Genomic DNA, 20969 nt, shown 5'->3' with positions numbered 1-20969 from the left:
AAGTGTGATTTGCAGCCTCCTCCCCTCCTCCCCCCCCTCCTCCAATCACGGCGTTGCCATCTCGCGATTGTTTTGAAGGCTCTCTGTTTTTCAAAAGCAAAGGTTAATTATGTTCTCGTTAACGCGCCATCTTTTCCCTCGTTTAAAGTCATTAGCGGGGAGAGAGGCTTGCGTTGGATTGGGGGCTCGGGCGATGCCGTCACGTTTCATTGCTGCACGCTTTTGTTTTGTCGTTTTTCATCTTTGATACCAGATACCCTTTTCTCTTTATTGTGCTCTCTCCTTATTTGTCTTTGTCTTTATGTCTGACTTTTTTTTTTTTTTTATCTCCCTGGCTTTTCTTGTCTCTCTTCACCTCTCTCGCTTTTGCACTTGTTACAATTTCTCTTTGACGGTCTTTATTTCTCCTTCTCTCCTCTCTTTCTTTCTGTCCGTCTGTAATATTGTTTTATCTGTCTTCTGAGGCTGTGAGCTCCTGTGACTATCCTACAGCTCAGTTCTACTTAATGGAAGAGAGTGAAGTACATCTGGGAATTGACAGACAGACAGTCAGTCAGAGGGGGCGGGGAGGGGGAGGGGGGGGCAAGGGGAGAGGGAGATAGAGATAGAGAGAGACGGACGGAAGTCTTTTTTTATACAGAGATCCCACTATAATGCTGCTAAGAAAAGACCCCTCATTATGCCTCCTTTGCTTGTTTAGACTGAGCCAAACAGAGGTGGCATAATGCTGCCCAAGTGTACTTTTAGACAGAATGCAGGCATTCAGAAACCAGAGGGAACTGTGTCTAGTGTGGTGTATAACAAGTGTGTCTAAATGCCCGAAATGTGTACAAATACCCTGAGCACCCTGAACGGTGTTGCTTTCAAAACAAAAGTGGCGGGTGAACTGAGCGTTGTGATGCTTTTGCTAGCCGTGCACATTTCTATCACTCTTCAAAAGTTGCTGTGCATCCTATGCAACATGTTGATGCGTACAATGGCAGGCTTGTGTCTGCGGTCAGAAATACGTTGGCGGAGAAATTGAAGATAAGAGATTTCGAGACCGAAATGCCCGTGGACCTCAGATGCTGTGGACGGAAGCGATTGGTTCTTTCTTAGTCGATACACACTGGTCTCAGAAAGAAGAGAGTAGAGAAGAGAGACCACGAGGGCCCGTGTTCTGGTCTGATGTCCTCAACAATTTAGATGAAGATGAGTAGGGGAGTCATTTTCATTTATCATGGAACACTTTTTACTTCGTTTTGGAACTTGTAGTCACACCTAAGCGCAAGACAACAAACTGACGACAGACGCTGGAACTTACGCCGTTGCTTTTTGGTGCTATGCTTCCCCATGTCAATATAGATCCATTAGTGGTACCGCAGCATTCAAGACATTTAAATATTTTGCTGGCCTGCCGAATGGTGCACGTCTTCAGGACACCATGGACGGATTTACTGAGTGGCGGTATCAAAAGTGTGCTTGTACCGTCGATGACGCACATTCCCATCATCGCCCCCCCCATGACGAAGCACCAGCATACTATATTCTGAAGGGGTGGCACTCCATTGGTGGTCGATCACAACTCCTGGTAAGGATGACGGCCTGCATTACAATTATTTGTTTTGAACAATGAATGTGTTTCATATGTCGATCTATACACTCAAGTCTTTTTGTGTTTCCAGCTTCACAGATGTGCATATGGGTCGGCCTGGTCGCACTCATGATTCTCAAGTTTTAGCCAACTTGCGCATCTACAGAAAGGCTGAAGAGTAAGGTTGAGTACCTCTTCCCATGTGAAGTAAGTGTATGTACCCCATTTTAAAAGTAGTATCTATGTAAATATGTAGTTCTAGTGGAAATGAGGTTACTGCTTGATGAAAGCCTGACTGATCTCAGAGGTTGCATTAAAGTACTTAAACATCTGCATTGCCCACAGAAATCCATAACTTGACAGAGTGGAAATCCCAGTGCATATAATCAGAGACCCATGCTTATCCCCTCAGGAACTGGCTGATGAAGGGGTTCACCAACCACCATGCACTCGGTCAACGGCAGCAAAGCTTTAACTACCGCTTGAGCTTGGCAAGGATGGTGGTAGAAGATGCTTTTGGGGCGTCTCAAAGGTCGCTGGAGTTGCCTGGCCAAGCGAAATGATATTTCTACCGCTTTGTATCAGACATTGTTGCTGTCTGTTGTGTTCAACTACACAATACATGCGAAATGAAGAAAAGAACACTCCAGAACGGAACACTGAGCGACCCAATCTCCCGGAGCCTGACTCAGTTACTTATCAGGATGCACCAGCACACAGTCACCAAGCTATCCGTCTGAGCAATTATGTCCATTCTGTACGTTTTGCTGCCCTGTATTATTTGTAAAGTTTGTAATGACTGATTTAAGCATGATTGTGAATGAATAAAAGACACTTAAGGGATCAATTAAAGGTGTTTTTATTGTCTTACAAAGTGACGTGCAAAGAAATGTAAATACATTCAAATTCAATTTTCATATTGTGCTAAGGAAAACTGAAAACAATTAGACAGGACAAATTAAAACCATCAATAACTATTTACAACATACATTACTTAGCAGTGCAGATAACAAAAGAGCAGTGCCAATGAGCATGTGCAGCCGTGTAAGGCATAACAAGATGTGGATAACAATCAGTCAGGCTGCTGGAGGAAGGAGGGGGAAGGTGGGTCAAATGTGCTGTCTGTGTGGGGAGACTGTTATTGTTGTGCGGTGGTGGTGAATAATGGTGTGTTTGGAGTGCAAGAGCGCGGTACAGTCCTGTGGGAACTGGTATGCGTGAAATCGGGTCCTGCCGATGTGAGGCTGGACTCTACATCTTGCGCTGAATATCTCGAAACATGTTGCTCTGACCGCTTCTGCGCCTCGCTCCTCAGCTGCTCCTTGTGAGCTGTTTGTCTTTGAACACAAAAAAGGCGATCCTTCTCATCTTTGAGGTCCATAGCCAGCATCAGGTCCTTTATTTCTTTGGTCACCACCTTAGCTTCAGTTAATTTCCACTTTTACTGCGGGGGCAGGTATTCTAGAGAACAATAGAACACAAGCGACATTAGCGAGACTGCTCTTTACGTGCAAACACACACACAAAAAAAAAGTAGGTTTTTACCTGGTCGATCATGAGGTGCAGATTCGCCGATTCTATTGCTGCCATCTGTATAAAGCCGAGGGAGACGCGGCAACAGTCTCAGCGGGAGCGGGCTCCTCCATGTTGTTCAGTAGGGCTCCTTGCTTAGGAGAGTGGCTGGGCCCCCAAATAGAATGGCACAGGTCAAAATATGGCTTTTCAACCATCGTCGGCCATTCATACTATAATGGTCCTCGACCTGGTGGAACTTTTTGTGTAAGCTCTTCAGTTGGCTCGTCACCTACGCCTTGCCCTGAGCAATGGCGCGCTCTTGACGCCATTTTGCCAGCCTTTCTAATAATGGTCCGTTCTTTATCGTCCCTGATTTCATCCTGTGCTCGGAGTGTAAGGAGTTCCCAGACCACGCTGTCTCCCCAATTCGCATTCAACATTTTCAACAATACGGTCTTGATTCTTCGGATTAGCTGCAAACTGTTTCTTCAGAGATTTTGAAATCCCATGGTTGACGGGTGGCACACATAAAACGTCATCAAAACGTCACACCCCCTGTTACGCCATGCCGGCTGTGACTACCTCCACTACCTTCTATACAGAAAAGCAATGTGAACAGGCTGTATACAAAGCCTCAAAGAGAGGGAGGAATGAGGTGATGAGGTGTCCCTCGATTCTGCCGTGCCTCCAGGGCTACCCCCTCTCCCCATGACAAGTTACCAGACACCTGGAGCTGACGTCTCCACAGACTCGCTCGTAGCGCTCTGGGGGCAGCTGACCTGAGTGTAGCCCTCTCCTCTGACACACTCATGCATAGACACACTCACTGAAAGACACATGGGAGCTCACACTGACATGCGAGCACACGCACACACACACACACACTGACATGCACACACACACACACACACACACACACTGACATGCACACACATACATACACACACACACACAGAGACACTCACTCAGTTTTGCTGTCACACACACACACTCATAGTCCTCAAGCCAGCTCTGCCTGTCTACCTTCTTCTGGCAGACTTCAAGTTAACATGGAGTTATCTTTGTGTGCACGGTGTTTCAACCCTCCCCCCTCCTTTCCTGCTGCTGTTCATTGACTGCCATGTTGAATTCTGCAAATAAAATGTTCATCATTTTAGTTTTTTTGTATTTATCACTTCTGAAGTAATATTCAGTAAAAGGTCAGACAAGGCCCAGTTCTATCTGAAGATGTTTGGGCTGCTCATAGACTCATGATCTAATTACACACGTTAGCAGTGCTGTGTGCTTTTGCCAAGCTGCTTGGCAAATTGATTTGCAGTCTTGCTGACGGCTAGCAGCAGATGGAGAGATGTTAGTGATAATACATCAGGCTTATTTGAGTCATGTTTTTTTTTCTTCTTTTTTCCTTCTCTCTCTCTGATCTTGTCATTCACCCATGTGTGAACTTTCAGAATAGGTTGTTGTTAACGTAATACCAGGGGTGAGGTGGGGGGAGATGAGCGGCGAAACTGGTTGCTGGCGGCTGCTGAGCTCGGAGATGTAATCGACCACTTCCAGTGGGGGTGTGTGTGTAGAGGAGCCGAGCGGATGCTCTTGGTGGATGTGGCTCAGATTTCGATCTAGGTGGATGGCACCATATGACTGGTGTTCTATGTGGAGTGAAGGACAGATGGATAGGGACGAGGGGATCCATCTCTTAGTCCATCACCACATATGAGTTATCACAGAGACCATTGGGAAACAGTCTCTTGCTCTCTCTCTCTCGCTCCTCCTTCACACCTCTCACTCACCATTTTTCCCGCTTTGTCTTTACTCTGTAGCCGTGGAAACAACAAAACTATAAAAGAGGGGGGGGATTTCTTTCCACGTTTCTTTTTTTATTTCTTTTTTAATTTTAGGACTAAAGAAGGGACACTGTGCTCTCGCTCTCTCTCCCCCTCAGACTTTACCTTTTATGCCTTGGGAGGCTCGTCTGCCATGTAAATGACGGGTGGCGATAAGGATGATGAAAGGGAGCAATAAGGCTGACCTTTCACTGGGGCTGAGCTGCTGAGACAGAGAGACAGAGAGAGAGAGGGAGGGAGGAAGAGAAAGAAAGAAAGAGAGAGAGAGGGCGGATGAGACGTTATATGACCAGGAGAAGTGTGTGTGTGTGTGTGTGTGTGTCTGTGTCTGTGTGTGGGGGTGTGTGTGAGGGAGCACTGGGGAGAGGGAGAGTGAGAGAGAGAGAGGGCATGATATGACAGGCGAGTCTTAATTGCATCGGACAGTGGAGATGAGAAACAATAATGTGCCACCAGCCAGCCGCCCCTGTACTCTCGCGCCGCCAGAAGCCTCCGCTCAGACCACGTTTGGAACGCATGCCGCTCTATTCATCAAACGCTTGCTCGTTCATCTACACTCACTCCTCTCTGCTCAGACTACAATCTCACACACACACACACACACACACACACACACACACACACACACACACACACTCTCCCACCCACCCACAGGCGTACACATGTTTATGCTCCTCGACGAAACACACACGCAGTCACTCATCCACTCCCACAAACACACACACACACACACACAATCATTCTCGGTGTTGACTGGCTGTGTGTCTAAATAGGAGTAGACTTGAGAGGGTGATGGCGCGGTGAGCAGTGTGCCGGTTGTGGACCGCCGGGTATTTGGATGCGTCGTGGAGCCCCTAGCGGCCCTCCGCAGCGCCGTCTGATTTGACTTGGTAATGTGACTGCCAGCGCTGATGAGCCTGCAGGGTCCCGTCTGGACCAGCCCGCCCAGAGATGCCACCGCCGCCACCAACATCGTCGCTAAACTAGCCTTCCACCATAAACACACACACACTTAGGTCTGTCCAGGGGCTCAGTCAATGAAGAAAGACAGCATGAACTGGAGGAGAGGGGGATGGAGAGAGAGAGAGAGGGAGAGAGAGAAGAGTTGAGAAAGGGATATAGCTGTCAGGCGATGATGGCTGCAGATTCCTCATCCGTTTACTCCTGAAGGACCCAAGAGAATGGGAGGAGGTGAGAGATTGGAGAGGCGTCGTGTTTTGGCAGTCCCTAGATTTCTCCTGCAGAAGCCAGATTAAGTACATCTTGATTAGCCTGCTCTCTGGGTGGTGGTGGGTGGGGGGGGGTTGGGAGATTGAATAATAGAAAGTGTCTCATTGTGGGGAGCGTTGGGAGGAGAGATTATTGAATGTAGGCAGAGGACATAAAAGAGGAGCTAAGAGCAGTGTGCAGATAAGGGACCTGAGCTATTCATTACTGCTGTGGGTTTCCAAGAATTCATGTATTAGTATTTTTTGTATTGTTGCCATTGTAGCCTCCTCATCCATCGCTTAAACAAAGTCTAAAACACACACACACACACACACACACACACAGCATTCTTCCATTGCCCTCATAAAGACAGTGGGGGAAGAGGACTGGCCCTGAATCAAGATAATTAACTTAAAGATTAGCTGCAGTCAATTCCCAACACTTCACTTCATAAGGCATTCCCCTCCAGCTTTTACAGTCGGCTTGCAAAAAGGATGGAACGCACAAGCACTAGCGCTTGGCAAGGGCATCTGGTCTTGTGTCGTGGTGGAGGATACAGTGGCAATTAATATGAATGGCCTTTAAAAGCAACACGCCCCCAAACGTGGCGATGGCCCTGCCCGGGCAGGAGCGAGTAATAAAGCGGCGGCTGGATAAGGATCAATACAGGATATGACACATCCTGATGTGCTGCTGGAGACGGGGGGCGGGATGAGGTATGGGAGGAGAGGAGAGGGGATGGAGAGATGAAGGAAAATGGCAGCCACAGCAAGAGAAAGAGGAGGAGAGTGGAGGAGGCGCTGGATGCAACAGCTGCAGTGGCCATTGGTGAATGGCTGTTTATTTAGTGCTTTGGCAGTGATGCTTGACCTCTTCATTCAAGCCCTGCCTCGACCTTTAAACGTGCAACCCCCACCACCACCATGTAACATGCACACATGCTTACACACACACACACACACACACAGGCATCCATCCCTATCATAGAAAATCTGTTGCCAGTGTATTGTCTCCGTCAATTCTCTCTCTGTGTGTGTGTGTGTGTGTGTGTGTGTGTGTATAGTCACACTGCTGTGCTGGTGGACGCTGGTTAAGAGGCTCCTCTTCTCCTCTCTGCTCCCTTCATGCTCTGCCAGCCCCAGGAGTGGATTGTCTCAAATTAGTATGCATTAGGTGCTTATTGCAGAGCGCTTAATTATGCAAGATTGCACTAAACTGGCCATGTTATGATTAGCCAGTTTTCCTTGAATCTGAGACAAACAGGCACACACACACACAGGCACGCACACACACACACACAGGCACACACACAGGCACGCACGCAGGCACGCACACACGCACACACGCACACACACACAGGCATACACACACGCACGCAGGCACGCACGCACGCAATACATACAGACAAATACACCAATGTCAACCTTAATCTCCTCATTTCCTCTGAGAAGGGAGGGCATATTGTACTCTCTGTGTGTGTGTGTGTGTGTGTGTGTGTGTGTGTGTGTTTTGTGTGCGTGTGTGTGTACGTGCGTGTGTGTGTACGTGCGTGCGTGTGTGTGTGGGATGGAGAAAGTGGTACAGGAGGTAGAGGAGGGAGTGAGAAATGGAGTCTAAAAGAGAGCTGGTAAATCATCAGGCATTAGATGAGCATAGTCTTTTGTGTATAATAGTTCTCACTGGTGAAGGCTTGTGTGTGTGTCTGTGTGTCTGTGTGTGTGTTTTTTCTTTGTCTCTTTTTCATTTAAGACCCTCAGATGTGTTTTGTTCTGCCAGACTGAAATGGAGTGTTTTCCTTTGTGTCCCCCGTGTTTGTACAGAACTGCTTTCTGCTTTCATCCCCAGGAAGGTTTCTCTCTCTCTTTCTCTCTCTCTTCTCTCGTCTGTCTCTATCGCTCTGTCTCTCCCTCTGTCTTTCACTTTCTGTCTCTATCGCTTTTTCACTTTTCTCTCCTTCTCTCAAATTCTGATTTGCAACCCCTCTCTCTCTGTTTTCATCTTGGGTAGAGCTGGGTAGTATGTACGGTGCGGTGCGGTGCAGTGCAGTGCAGGTTCCCTGGAGGAGCCCATTATACAGGAGAGATATCAAACCATGAATCATTAACGCCTGCCTTGCACAGCGCTGCAGCTTGCATTTTTAATGAGGGATTATTGCATTTCATAAACAGAGCTTTCAAAAATTAAAATAATATTGATCCATCCACCCCCCACCTCCTCACACTGCCTCCCTCTCTCTCGCTCTCGCTCTCTCTCTCATTCTCTCTCTCTCTCTCGCATTCTTTCTCTCTCTCATTCTCTCTCTCTCGCATTCTTTCTCTCTCTCATTCACTCTTTCTCTCTTGCTCTTTCTTTCTCGTCACCCTCCCTCCCCATCTGAACCAAAAGCACCAGCAGTAGCCCATTAGTATGAAGGTCTCATCATTATCAGCATTAAGCCTTTCCCTTCCTCTAACTGTGATTCGGTTTGGTTGAGAGCCATAATTCATTTAGCTCTAGCTAGCTAGCGTCTGCCCACACCCACTGATTACGTGCAAAGGCTGCATTCACGCCACTCTAAGGTTCTGCGGATATTGAGGCAGGCTTTGGGTTATTATTTTTCGGCAATGAGGCATTAATCTCCATTTTGAAAGCTGTTTGTCTCTGGCGCAGCCCACCCCCCTTCCACGTTTAGGTGGCATTGTGTGTGTGTGTGTGTGTGTGTGTGTGTGTGTGTGTGTGTGTGTATATATGCGTGCATGTGTGTGTGTTAGGGAGAGAGAGAAAGAGAGGGCCAGGGTTAATGTGCTGGAAAGCAGTGATTTAGGTCAATGGTCGTGTCTACATCTGTCACAGTGAGCGAGTGGTGTTTTTCAGGCAAGGCTAAGTGTTGAATAAAGGGAAGATGATGGCTGGAAGCGGGGGTTGGGTGGGGGGGTGTTAGGCAGACGTCAGAGCGTCTCCCTTGGGGAGGGGGCTTCATGGATGAGGGTCTGACTAAGAGCTGCTGTTTCATCGCCCCCCTACTCCGCTCCCTTCCTGTGCTGTAATAGACACTGTTTGATACAAATAATCAGTTGCACTGCTGTGGTAGGAATCAGACTGCTAAAGCCTCAGCAAATACAGCACCAGTATTTCTCTCTCTCTCTCTCTCTCTCTCTCTCTCTCTCTCTCTCTCTCTCTCTCTCCCCAGCCCCTGTTTGTCTCTCCCCCTTTGCTTTCTCTTTGTCAATTCTGCCCCCTGCCTGCTTCATCTCTCACTCACTCATCCCCCTCCCTCTCTCTCTCTCTCTCTCTCTCTCTCTCTCTCTCTCTCTCTTTTCTCTATCCCCCTCCCTCCCTCCCTCTCTCCCTCTTTCTCAGGAGTGCACTCCAGTTTCTGTGTAAATATCACACTGACTGATGAGAAAAAAGTGCTTGTGTCTCCACAAGGGGATTGGAGGAGCCATTTTGTTTATCACTTATTAATATGAGTGTATCTCTCTCTCTCTTTGTGTGTGTGTGTGTGTGTGTGTGCGTGTGTGCGTGTGCGTGCGTGTGTGTGCGTGCGCTGCAGCCGGCATTGTTTTGCCTCCAAATAGGATCATATAACTTAATCTGTGGTGTAGACATACGCTTAATGTTTTAAACTGCAGCTTGGCTCTCTGCCATAACAACTTCTTTAGCCAAGTGATTAAAAAAAGTCTGTTTCGCTGTGAGCGCTTTCAATGAGGATTGCGTAGCATAGCATTGCATTTTTTTTGTTTTTTTGTTATTGTTTTCCGACGACTGGCTTGGGCTAATTCAGATTGAGAGCAATTAGGTGCAGTTAGCGGCTGCTGATGGTGATTGAGAGTGCCCGCTAAAAGGAAAAACGATTTTTTATTTAAATAGTGAAATTATTGTTTTTCATTTTCCATTTTTTTTTAATCAACCTCCAGTTTTGGAGTTTTAATCAGGGTGTCCTCAGCCCTGACGATTCACAGTGGCCGGGGACCATTGCAGCCGACACAGGCGCCCAATTCATCACCGCAGAAGGAATAAGATATTCAGGACATTTCTTTAAGAATTCCTCTTCGAGCGGTGGAGTGATAAGGACATGGATGTGTTTTATTTTTTTTACTGGTGCAACAGCCTAGTCATAGTGTTGAAGTTGTGTTAAACTGTTGAAGGCATTAGCCTAATTCTTGACGTCTGGGGCTGTGGTGTAATGACTGTCTCTAGCCTTTTGTTGTTAGCCGTTGTTGGCCTTATCCTGTTTTCTTTAACCGGCCTTGCAGATGGTCTCCAGCAGACAGTGCTTAATGGTGCTGTGTGGGGACACGCTACACACACACACACACACACACACACACACACACACACACGCACACACACACACACACACACACGCACACATGTGTGCGCGTGCAGACATATACAGTCGGTAAAAACAGGATTTACATTGGAGCTTATGGCAGGCAAGTGGATTAGCAGGGCCCAGGCAGTGAACTGACGTAAGCCCTCCAGCCAGGTTGGGCAAACATTTTTTTTTTCTTCCCTGTGTGGGGCAGAGGCTGTGGCAATGAAAGCTGAGCTCAAGACCTCTTGTCAACCCACCAATGATTGGCACGCCAGGGTGTGGTGGCACGCAGTGTGTGGCAGTCGAGGTGACAGGGTGATGAGGGGCATAGCTTGCCTCCCCTCCTCTCTCTGTGTGTGTGTGTGTGTGTGTGTGTGTGTGTGTGTGCGCAGCCTACTGAGAATAGTGGAGGAGGGGGGGAGTGCGAGTGCTTTTGTGGACTGTAGCTCCTCTTGTCAGTGACAGCTGTGAAGGGGAAAGAACAAAAAGCTGCTCCCCTCCCTCCCTCCCTCCCTCTCCTCACTGGGCATATCCCTTCACTTCAGGCCCTGGATGAGTGTTCCATCTCTCTGCACTACTGCAACACGGGGGAAAGGTGGGGAGAGCTTCAAGCCATCATGTAAATCAGTCTGCGGTTGTTGTTGTTGTTTTCAGATGAGATACTCTAAGTGTGTAGATTCCTGATAGATTAAAGCGCCTTCATTGATCTATTTATTGTAATGGAGAACAGAAGGAGTTACGAGGAGAGCAGGTTAATTAATTGGCTCTGACCATGTCCACCGGATGGGTCTGCCCGTCGGCGGGTGGCACACTGTTATTGCGTCCTCAGCAGGACGGTCTCCTCCCATTCGTACGCACGCACACACACACACACACACACACACACACACACACACACACACACACACACACACACACACACACACACACACACACACACACACACACACACACTCTCTCACACCTCCCAGTGAGTAATTGCCTGTGATGGCTCCTGGTAGGTGCAGTGATACTGATTCCCAAATCTTGCATGAGGAGCATAATGCTGGCTAATTCCTCACGGAGGCCGCTGCCTTCTCGCTCAGCGCGTATGTGTTCAGGTTGAGTCTGTTCCTTTCTTCTGTAGCCTGTCGCTGGCACTTTATGAAAAACCGCCCTGTTTGTGTGACTCCTACACCAGCAGCGCTCTCGCGGCTGATAAAATGCCGCGGCAGAATTTTGTGCTCAGCGTCTGCGTTTGCTCTGCTGTCAGCCTCTTCACAAAGAGGAGGGGGGTGTATTGTGTCGGGGGGTTCAGTCGGGAAGGTACCACACTGCATACCGATTCAGACATCCATCAGCCATGTGGTGTGTTTACAGGGTGTGTTGGTGAGAGTAATTGAGTGCGTTTGGTTGGTGGGAGGTGGTTGTGTATTTCTTTTTCCTGGAGTTGTGTTTTTGGCCTTTAGTCTGAGCTATGAAAGCTTGATGGGGGCTCGACCGGGATCAAGGCTTGCGTATTGAGCATGGAGCGGGCGGGAGTTGTGTTTCGGCAGAGAAGGGTGATTGATGCGCTCTCCAGACCCTCCCATCTCTACCCGCATCTTTGCTGAGATTTGAGTTTTTTTTGTGCTGTGTTTATTTTCGTTATATATTTATTTATTTTCTGCCATGTTGCAGTTGATGTTGTTATTTTACCATTCAGGGTTATTCTTTTCCCTCATGGACAGCTGCTGTCAGAAAGCCGTTAGCATGTAGCCAACTATAACCGTCGCAGAGAGGCTGCTGGCTAGCTGCCGTTATAATGAATTCGCTCTGAATCAGGTGAACAGGTGAACGTCCTTTTTGGTCGGATGGCAGGCAGTAGGAAGGTTAAGCACTTAACGTGTTCCGAAAGCAAAGAAGTCCCCAGCGCAGCCTCCAGCACCACCGCATCACATATAGACAAACCCGTAATTTAGTGCTGGATGTTTGAGCAGTGCTGCTAACACAGGCGGCTGAGCTTTCACACTTAATGGAGAAAAATGACTTTACCTTTGCTCTTTTTTGAAGCCCTCAGCAGTTGGTAGCAGTGTAATTTTTGCACCTGCAGTTTAGATGGAGGGAGGGAGGGAATAAGTGAGTGAATTGAGTGAGTGAGAGAGAGAGACCGAGCGGAAGGGGGGGCGGCGGGGGGGCGGTGCTTGTTTGTTTGGGAGGGGGGAAGCATTTTTCCGTCCTCTCTGCAGCGGCCTTGCCAGCCAGAGACGTGACAGCTGGGGCTGCTGCATTCAAGGTGGTTCTGGAGGAAAAAAAAGCCATTACTTTACCTTTGCTTAATTGAGGGGAAACTCCCCTGACACCTGCTTAGCACAGCAGCCTATCAGCCCGGCAACCTCTCCAGCCGAGCAGAGAGGAGCCCAACCCCGAGCCCAGAAATAGGAGTCGCTAAAGGCCACACAGGCATGGGGAGAATGGAGGGATGAGCTGGGAGAGGAGGGGGGGGTTGGTGAAATGAAAGCAGACAGGAGGGTATTACAGCCTGGCCTCAGCCGCTCTGTCGTCTCCCCTTCCCACCCCCACATACCTGGCACAGGAAGGGCTTCTGTCGACACCTCTGCTCCCAGCCCTGGAATAGATGCGCTAAATATTTCAAGGGGAAAAGGGCAGAGAAACAAAAAAGAGTTTGAGGAAGCAATGGGTGTGTCGCGGTGAGAGAGGGTGAGAAAACCGGGAGATTGCGGAGAGTTGGAGATGAGAAAATGTGCCGAAGGTTTTGACACCTATTGTTCAGCAGGAGCCGTTGGGGTAGCCGGCAGTCTGGTGGGCAGCGAGGGGGCCAGCCAGGGCAGCGGTCTAATTCGCTGGTCTCAGGCCGCCGCCGCCATTGGGTGTTTGACTTGTCTGCACCACAGGGTTGTCCATCAGTCATCTTCGGCATTATCGCCTCGGAGCACACAAAAGCAGGAGAGATTCCGAGCCGTTGAGTCAATATTGATCTGTGCGCCAGCTGCATGTGGAAAATATTAGCCTTTTTTTTTTTTTTTTTTTAAACCCCTCTCACCGTTCCGTTTGTACACCTGTCATAATTACGAGAGTTACAAACGTTGATTGTAAATAAACGGCACAATGTGCTGAACGAGATGTTGCAAGGTGCTGTGGAGAGGAGAGGCCACAGAATGAAGAGTCACGAGACGTGTGGAACCGAGTGATTGCCGGTGTTGTGCGGTGGTAGTAGCTGTGGTGTGGTTTCCTTTGAAGCTCCCCTGCCTTCCCCTGGACTCCCTAGCTGTTTTTAATTAAGTGGGCCAAACAGGACTTGGCCTCAGGCGCAGGCCAGGCCGGTCCCCTTGAAAGAGGCCCCGACAGAGGAGGTGTCAGCTGCAGGTGCGGTGAGGTGTCGAGGAGCGAACACAGGGGATTAAGAGCGAGTGCGCCAACACCCTCCCTCCTGGAAGGGTAAATATGACCAGCTATGTCGTCACTATTATTGTTCTTGGTGTGTGTGAAGCAAAGCAAAGCAAAGCAGTGTGGCCCCTTAAGGAGCAGCAGTAAGCTGATCATAATGAGATTTAGGTTAATTAGTTTAATTTGGCTGAGGCCAGTGGTAAAAGTGGCAGTGATACTCATTGTGATTAGTTCCACGCAGACTTTGGGAGTGAAGAGTGTTTCTCATGGTCTTTTACATGGTGTAGGTATTTGCTTCTCGAGAGGAAGAAAAACCACCACATACAACAACAACAGGGAAGCTCAGGAAATGTGTGACGTTAGCCACTGCAGCACATTATTCAATTCTCTGAAGTGGGTCATTTCTCTGACAGTCTCAGTGACCCCCCCCCCCACTTCCCCCTCTCCCCTCTCCCCACCCCCCACTGCCCCCTCTCCATGTCTGCAAATGGCTGACGGGTGAGAGAGGAGAGCCAGAGCCCTGAGGTCACACAGTGGAATGCTCTCTCCTTCTCCTCCTCCTCCTTCTCCTCCTCCTCCTCCTAAGTCTTTCCATTCATAATCCCCTCTTCTGTTATTCACCTCCTCTGGCTTAGCTGAAACGAGCTTCTGTTGCATGGCTAGCGTGTCGCGCCGCTAATCAAAGCATTCCGCCGAGGTGACTGGCCGCTGTGTTGTGCGCGGGCATTTTAATTGAAGTTTCAGGTTTTTTCTTTTTAATTAGACAGACCTGGCATGCTCCATCTGCTACTCTGTTTCAGTTTAAAGGTGGGGGTGGAGGTGTGTGTGTGTCTGTGTGTGTGTGTGTGTGTGTGTCTGTGTGTGTGTGTGGTGGAGGGGGTGCACTGGCAGCAGACAGAGCATTAGCAGTACAATGAGGTTGAACAAGAACAAGAGATGTAGCTAACTGTGGAGAGGATAGAGGGGCAAAAATAACTGGTCCTTGGGAGGGATTCCTTTTGGTTTATGGCCTCCCACCTGCACCCCCCCCCAGCATGTCACAGCCAAATTAGGGCTTGACCAGAAGCAGTTGTAGAAGCCGAACACTGCAGAAAATTAGCTTGGGCTCTCACTTTAGCACAGCGGCTACAGGAGAGGTAGGTTTACATGCCAGGGCAATTTATCCTGTTAGTCACAGCCGAGCCGTGCTGCCTCAACACACACCTTTCACACACACACACACACCGCTGGTTTTATTGCATCATTACTATGCTGTTGCTACATTTGATCAGGAAATCACTCAGTTGTTGTAACCGTGTAACCACCAAATGGATCTACCGCTTCCCCCCCTTATAAGCCTGGCTGCATTTCTAGAGGCTTTGCTTTGTTTGTCTGTTTGGAGAACACCACACTTCCGTCCCTTAGAAACAATGGGCCTGAATTCACCGAGCTTCTTTGTCAACTCACCCCTCATCGTGTGAATAAATCTTAGCAGCTTCCTCCTTCTCCCTTTTCTCTCTCTCTCTTTTTGTTCTCTCTCTACCTCTTCTCAGTAAGGCTGCGTGTGGCTTCCACTTGCACATTGTATACAAGGTTGTGATGTTAAATAAGTTTGCTGTAGCCTAAATGTTATTTCCCCGAGGCTCTTAGAATGTTAACCTAGCGTGAAGTGCTGTGATGACTTCAGTGCCTACACAAGCGTGAACACACACGAACGCAGGCGCACACTGACACACACACACGAACGCAGGCGCACACTGACACATGCAAACACAGGCAAGCTCACTGAAAGGGGGGCATGGAGAGGAGAAAAAAAAAAAAAAAAGCTAAGGCCTTACCTCTCAGCCAAGCAATCAACACCGCGGTTTTGTTCCCGGTATTAATAGCCTAGCCTCTGAGCATTTTTTTCTTCAAATCAGCTCTGCCCTCATTTTTTGCCATATTAAATAATGTCACCTATCGGGCTGCCTATTGCTTTGAGTGACACTTATTTCACACCTCAAGCTGTGAAGATCTGTGTCCTCTGAGCTTTAATCAGACATCATTAATACCCTGTTGTGTGGAATATGCAGATGCCTTTGCTATATGGCAGTTCCAGGGTGGCCTTCCCCCAAATACACACACACACACACACACACACACACACACACACACACACACACACACACACACACACACACACACACACACACACACACACCTATTTGCTTGTACAGGAAAAGTGACTGATGCAGGCTGGCTGTGATTTTTGTATCACCGGGGATACAGTAAACATCTATCTTGCGTCGTATCTGACCAGAGTTCTGTGTAGCCAGAGGAGTCCATCATGTCTGGCTGCTGAGGCTGTCGGCTCCAGTGCCATGCATATTGCATCGCTCGACTGTGTGCTCATTAATCCTGAGAAAATGCAGGGGAATTAAACTTTAATAGAACATCTTATTCCCCTCGCACTGGGGTCTAGCTTACATACAAACAAGGCACCATTTTGTTTCCAAATGAGGTTTTTTTTTTTGCCCCCCAAAGCATACCACATTGTATTTTTTTTCTCTCCAAAACAATTCTTGCATCCTAGAGCACATATTCAACTATCCTTAAGCACATAAATAAAACATGCCTATTTTAATCAAGATCCACAAATTTGCACTGTGAATTGTACACAAACAAGGCAGGCAGTTGAATCTATTTTCCCAATGTAGCCTACATGTTTGAGTCGATCACGCTGAATGCTCTGGCTGCCTTGTAATGACATGTAAAAGTGTGCATGTGGACGGTGAGTCAGGGGGGGGGGGGTTGTTTAGGGGTGAAGGGAGGGGGAATGCGGCGGCGGCTGCGGCGGGAGGAAATGGGGTTGACCTTGCCGCCAGTGGCTCCTGTGCCGGGCCGGCCTGATGTATGGGTTGGAGTGCGCGGCTAGGCAGTAAGTGAGAGCCATGTTCTTATTTCCTTATGCCGGGGCATGGTGTCAAGACGTATAAACGGGTTCATTTCTCCCACCCAACCCCCCCCATCCCCGATACACACTCTCTCTCTCTCTCTCTCTCTCTCTCTCTCTCTCTCTCTCTCTCTCTCTCTCTCTCTCTCTCTCTCTCTCTCGCGCACACACACACCCTCCTGCTGCTGCTGAGAAGGAACGCTAAATGTCAAACAGCCGAGGCTCAGCCTGTTTGTAGTGTTTTATTAGTGCAGCTGGGGTGAGGGGAGTGAGAACGGATGTGATGATTTGCATTTATTTGTAGTGCGCCGAGGGAGGAAAATGCAAGTCACCACGGAGTGGCCACTGGGGATTGAGTACGAGTGCGTCTTTACACGCCCCCCCCCCCCCCCCCCCCCCCCCCCCGGCCCCCTTTCAGCTGAAGATATGGAGGCTGTTGAATTGGGCGTGCAGAAGAAGAAGAGGTGGCTATTGTCAGGAGTTTTCGTTTTTTTGTGCCTGGCTTTAATTGTTGAGCAGAAAATTGAATAGCCAAATCAATAGCTTGTCCTTAGGAGCGACTGAAAAGAATTTGCCAATCAATAGCTTGCAAGACTAATGTCTTTCCAAGCCTAGATGGTGGTGGTGGTGGTGGTGGTGGTGGTGGGGTGTCTTCAGATTAACAATATGTGCTGTTTGAACACCACAAACCTTGAAAAGTTATCCTTGTTGACAGTGCAAAACCATGCAGCAGCGCTACCCACCATTCGTCTGGTCCCCTCCAGCTATGAAGAACGACAGGGGAGCCTGAGTGCCTCCAACCAAATCAGCCCCTGTTGCTAACGTATAGGACCTGTGTCGCCTCCCCACCCATCAGTCAGTGCCCCACTTCCCTAGCTGTGGGAGCAAGACCTCAAGAGCAATGCTGTTTGTGTGCCAACACACAATGCCTCCTTCACGATTCATCTATCAGAGGCGTAACCAACAGCAACAAACCGTAATGACATTAAATGATTCATCATTGAGCACATCCGATGCCATCACATTCTGTTGATTAAAATACAGTCGGATTAAATAGCTGCTCAACCAGCAGCTCGTTAATTTAGGATCATACTGAGGGAAATGTTGGCAACTCGGTAAACATTTTTTCGGGTTGGTACAATTTAGTCAGCTTTTTCATTATTATTTTTTTTAATTTTTTTTCAGACAACTTGGACGATTTATTCATTCTTGAACAATTTTCATCAGTTAATTTGCGAATCTGTTTGCTAACGCCGATCAGTTGAAGAACACACGTATTGATCAAGTGTTGTCGAGTATGAAAAGACCCTGCCCATTGGCGTACATTGGAATAATGATTAGACTTGCCTTGTCTTTGACTTTAGAGCACAGCATAATCATGGCCTCAAGCACACTGACCTAAAAATGCTAATGTGCAAATGTGTAAAAATTTCACATCCCCCTTAGAAGGCTTTGCCTCGGAAACATTGTAGCACCTCCCACTTCGCCACTACCCTGTGGGTGAACAATGTTCACCTCCCACCACACACACACACACACACACTTGTGTGTAAAAAAAGGGTTAAGGCAACTTAATACACGTGTTTCCTAATGAACATTTTCCCCCTGGATATGTGGGGTAGGGAGGGGAGCACTGCCCAGACAAAATGCCCCCACCCCCAAAGACTGCGTCGCCATGGTGATGGATGTCCACGACTGACGGCTCAATGTGCTTACCTAACAGCAGCGGCAGCAGTCCTGTTACTGCAGTCCTCCCTGCCCCCCCACCCCACCCCCCATTCTGGAGAGAGCGAGAGGGAGGGAGAAAGAGAAAGAAAGAAAGAGAGCAAGATTTACAGGGAGAGAGGGAGGTGGACTAAAAGGGTGGGGTAAGGAAGGATGGGGGGGGGGGGGGGGGCAGCGAGCAGCCAGTCCATTTCTCAAAGGTTAATAGAGCTGCCTGATAATGGCCGCTAATCAGCAGGTAATCTGTTTTCTTTCTATTAATATTCACTCCGGTCAGCAGTGACCAAATGCCTGTCCTTCTGTGTGAAGCTTCAGTTAAGAGGAGAAAAAAAAGCCCCCCTCCCCTCATTTCTTAGTCATGGACCACCCCCTTATCCATGCCTGGAATGTCAAGAGCCAAGACTGTTGTGCACACACAGGTTTTTTTTTTTCTTTCCTCTCCTTTTCAGGAAAACTATAAATATCTAATGCTCCCGAGCACTCTCTATGGGGGTCCCACAATGACTGCTAGCCGCTGATTGTGTACCCTCTTTCCCTGACCGGCAGAGTGAGTGAGCACGGTCCGCACAGAGGTGGGGGACGCCATGTTCAAAATCACATCCCTTGCCTCGTCCGCCCCAAACTCAGACTGTGGCGTTTTTTTTTTTTTCTCTCTTTCTTTTTCCCCTTCCTGACCCGCCAACTAATCCCAGACACTTCAGAAAAGCAACATTTGTTATCTGCCTTGCTTGTGTAGTCACATCCAGTCGGAATGGCTTGGAAATGGCTTTTGAAGGACTGCATTAGGATCGATTTGTGAAGATCTGTGGCTCGCCTCATCTGATGCGAGACTTCTCTTTCCCCCTTGCGCCACACACCATTTTCTTTTCTCCTGCCTCTGATGAATTTCAAGAGGGGGAGAAAAAAAAAGCGAGAGAGAGAGAGGGAGAGGGGAGAAAAGCCCTAGCAGGGGAGGCTTAGTCATGAGAGCTGTCACTGGTCTTTTGATGTGGGCCGAGCCACGGAGGGTTGGAGCAGTCAGAGGAGACTGTGATTCCAGCACGAGATTCGGGGGGGGGGGGGGGGGGCTTTGCCGTGTCGGGGAGGTGGGGTGAAGGTTACTGGGGCAGAATTGCAGCGTTGCATAATAAGATTGAGGCCACTTTTGAATAATTTAAAAAAAAAAGACACAAAAAATAATCAGAGCCTGTTCAGTCCAACAGGCAGACAAGCAGTCAGTCTCTCGGTTGGTTTCGACTAACATGCTAGCTTGCTCTGTCCTTGTGAAAAAAAAAATCCCTGCGTCGCCTTGAGTGCTTGTCTATTGTTGCTGACACAGGCCACGGCTGTGCTGCAAACAATACAGCCCTCACTCCTCACTGCCCAATAACACCACAGTACACAGAGTTCAGCCTGAAAAGGCTGTTCAGTCTTGTTTGGTTCAGTGGGCTGTTTAGTACGCTTGTTTAGTAGTCTGATTAGGCTATTTAGTAGGCCTGTTTCGTGGCCTGATTAGGCTGTTTGGTAGGTGTGTTTAGTATGCTGACTTTGCTGAAAGCGGGTCGGCTTATTCAGTATGCTGCCTTGGTCGATCACTGGGCTTGTTTAGTAGGCTGAGTATTGATTCCGAGCTGCTGGAAGTGGAAGCAGAGCTGACTGTGAATCCCTCCGCTTGCCTGGATGTTAGTTGATTCTCATACAGACCCTGGCCCGTGTTAGTTGGGGGGGGGGGGGGGGGGGGGGGGGCTGCAGGCATAGCCCGGGACAGGCGCTAGAGTGCATTCAGTGGCCGGGGATGGGGATGGGTCTGGGGGAGAGCGCAGCTGTTTGAAGGGGGGAGGAAGAGAGAAGGAGGGGAGAGCTGTGGGCTCGGGAGGACGGGAGGGAATCAATGGTTTAATACAGTGATCTAATCCGCAGAGTTAATAACCTTTATCGCTAGTAATTGCAGGGGTCTAAATGCTTTAATGCAGTCAAACAGATGGTGCTAATGGAACCTATGTGGCTATGTGGTAGAGAGGTGTGTGTGTGTGTGTGTGTGTGTGTGTGTGTGTGTGTGTGTCCGTGTGCCTGATCACACATTAGTCTGTTTTTCATTTCTAAAAAAAGAAACAAAAAATGGGTGTCCAGCTAATGAAAAGAAACGCACACACACACACAACCATCCTGCTTGTAAATTTGACCATGCATCACAATGAGATGTGGCCACTGTCAACACTGTCAAAGCCAAGGCTTTGAGCTAACAGCATTCAGCAATTACGTCCCTAGCACAGGGCCACGTGGACAGTCTGCATGGGCACATTATGCACTCACACACTCGTTGGTGCATGCACACACGCTACACACACATACACACATGAGGGTCATTTCCTATGTGAAAAGTGGAGGGGATTAGCCGAGTGTGTGTGTGTGTGTGTGTGTGTGTGAGTGGCAGGTCCCATAAATCAGACCTTGCAGCTGCTTTCTGTTTGCATTCTGAAAGGGGCTGTAAAATGCTGCGGCTCTTCGGATGCTGAATGTGGATGTGAAATGTCAGTGTTATTGAACAGG

At 48.6% G+C, this 20969-nt stretch overlaps 1 protein-coding gene across 3 annotated transcripts in view; it reads left to right on the top strand.

The window, feature by feature from the left end:
• The window catches only part of rerea (arginine-glutamic acid dipeptide (RE) repeats a), a 157481-nt gene that overhangs the window by 10945 nt on the left and 125567 nt on the right, over nucleotides 1–20969 (top strand). The gene's annotated exons all lie outside the window — the stretch shown is intronic.

The sequence above is a fragment of the Clupea harengus genome, chromosome 4 (assembly GCF_900700415.2).
Source record: "Clupea harengus chromosome 4, Ch_v2.0.2, whole genome shotgun sequence".
Taxonomy (NCBI): domain Eukaryota; kingdom Metazoa; phylum Chordata; class Actinopteri; order Clupeiformes; family Clupeidae; genus Clupea; species Clupea harengus.
Note: the sequence above shows the minus strand (reverse complement) of the source record. Positions and strands in the feature narration are given on the sequence as shown.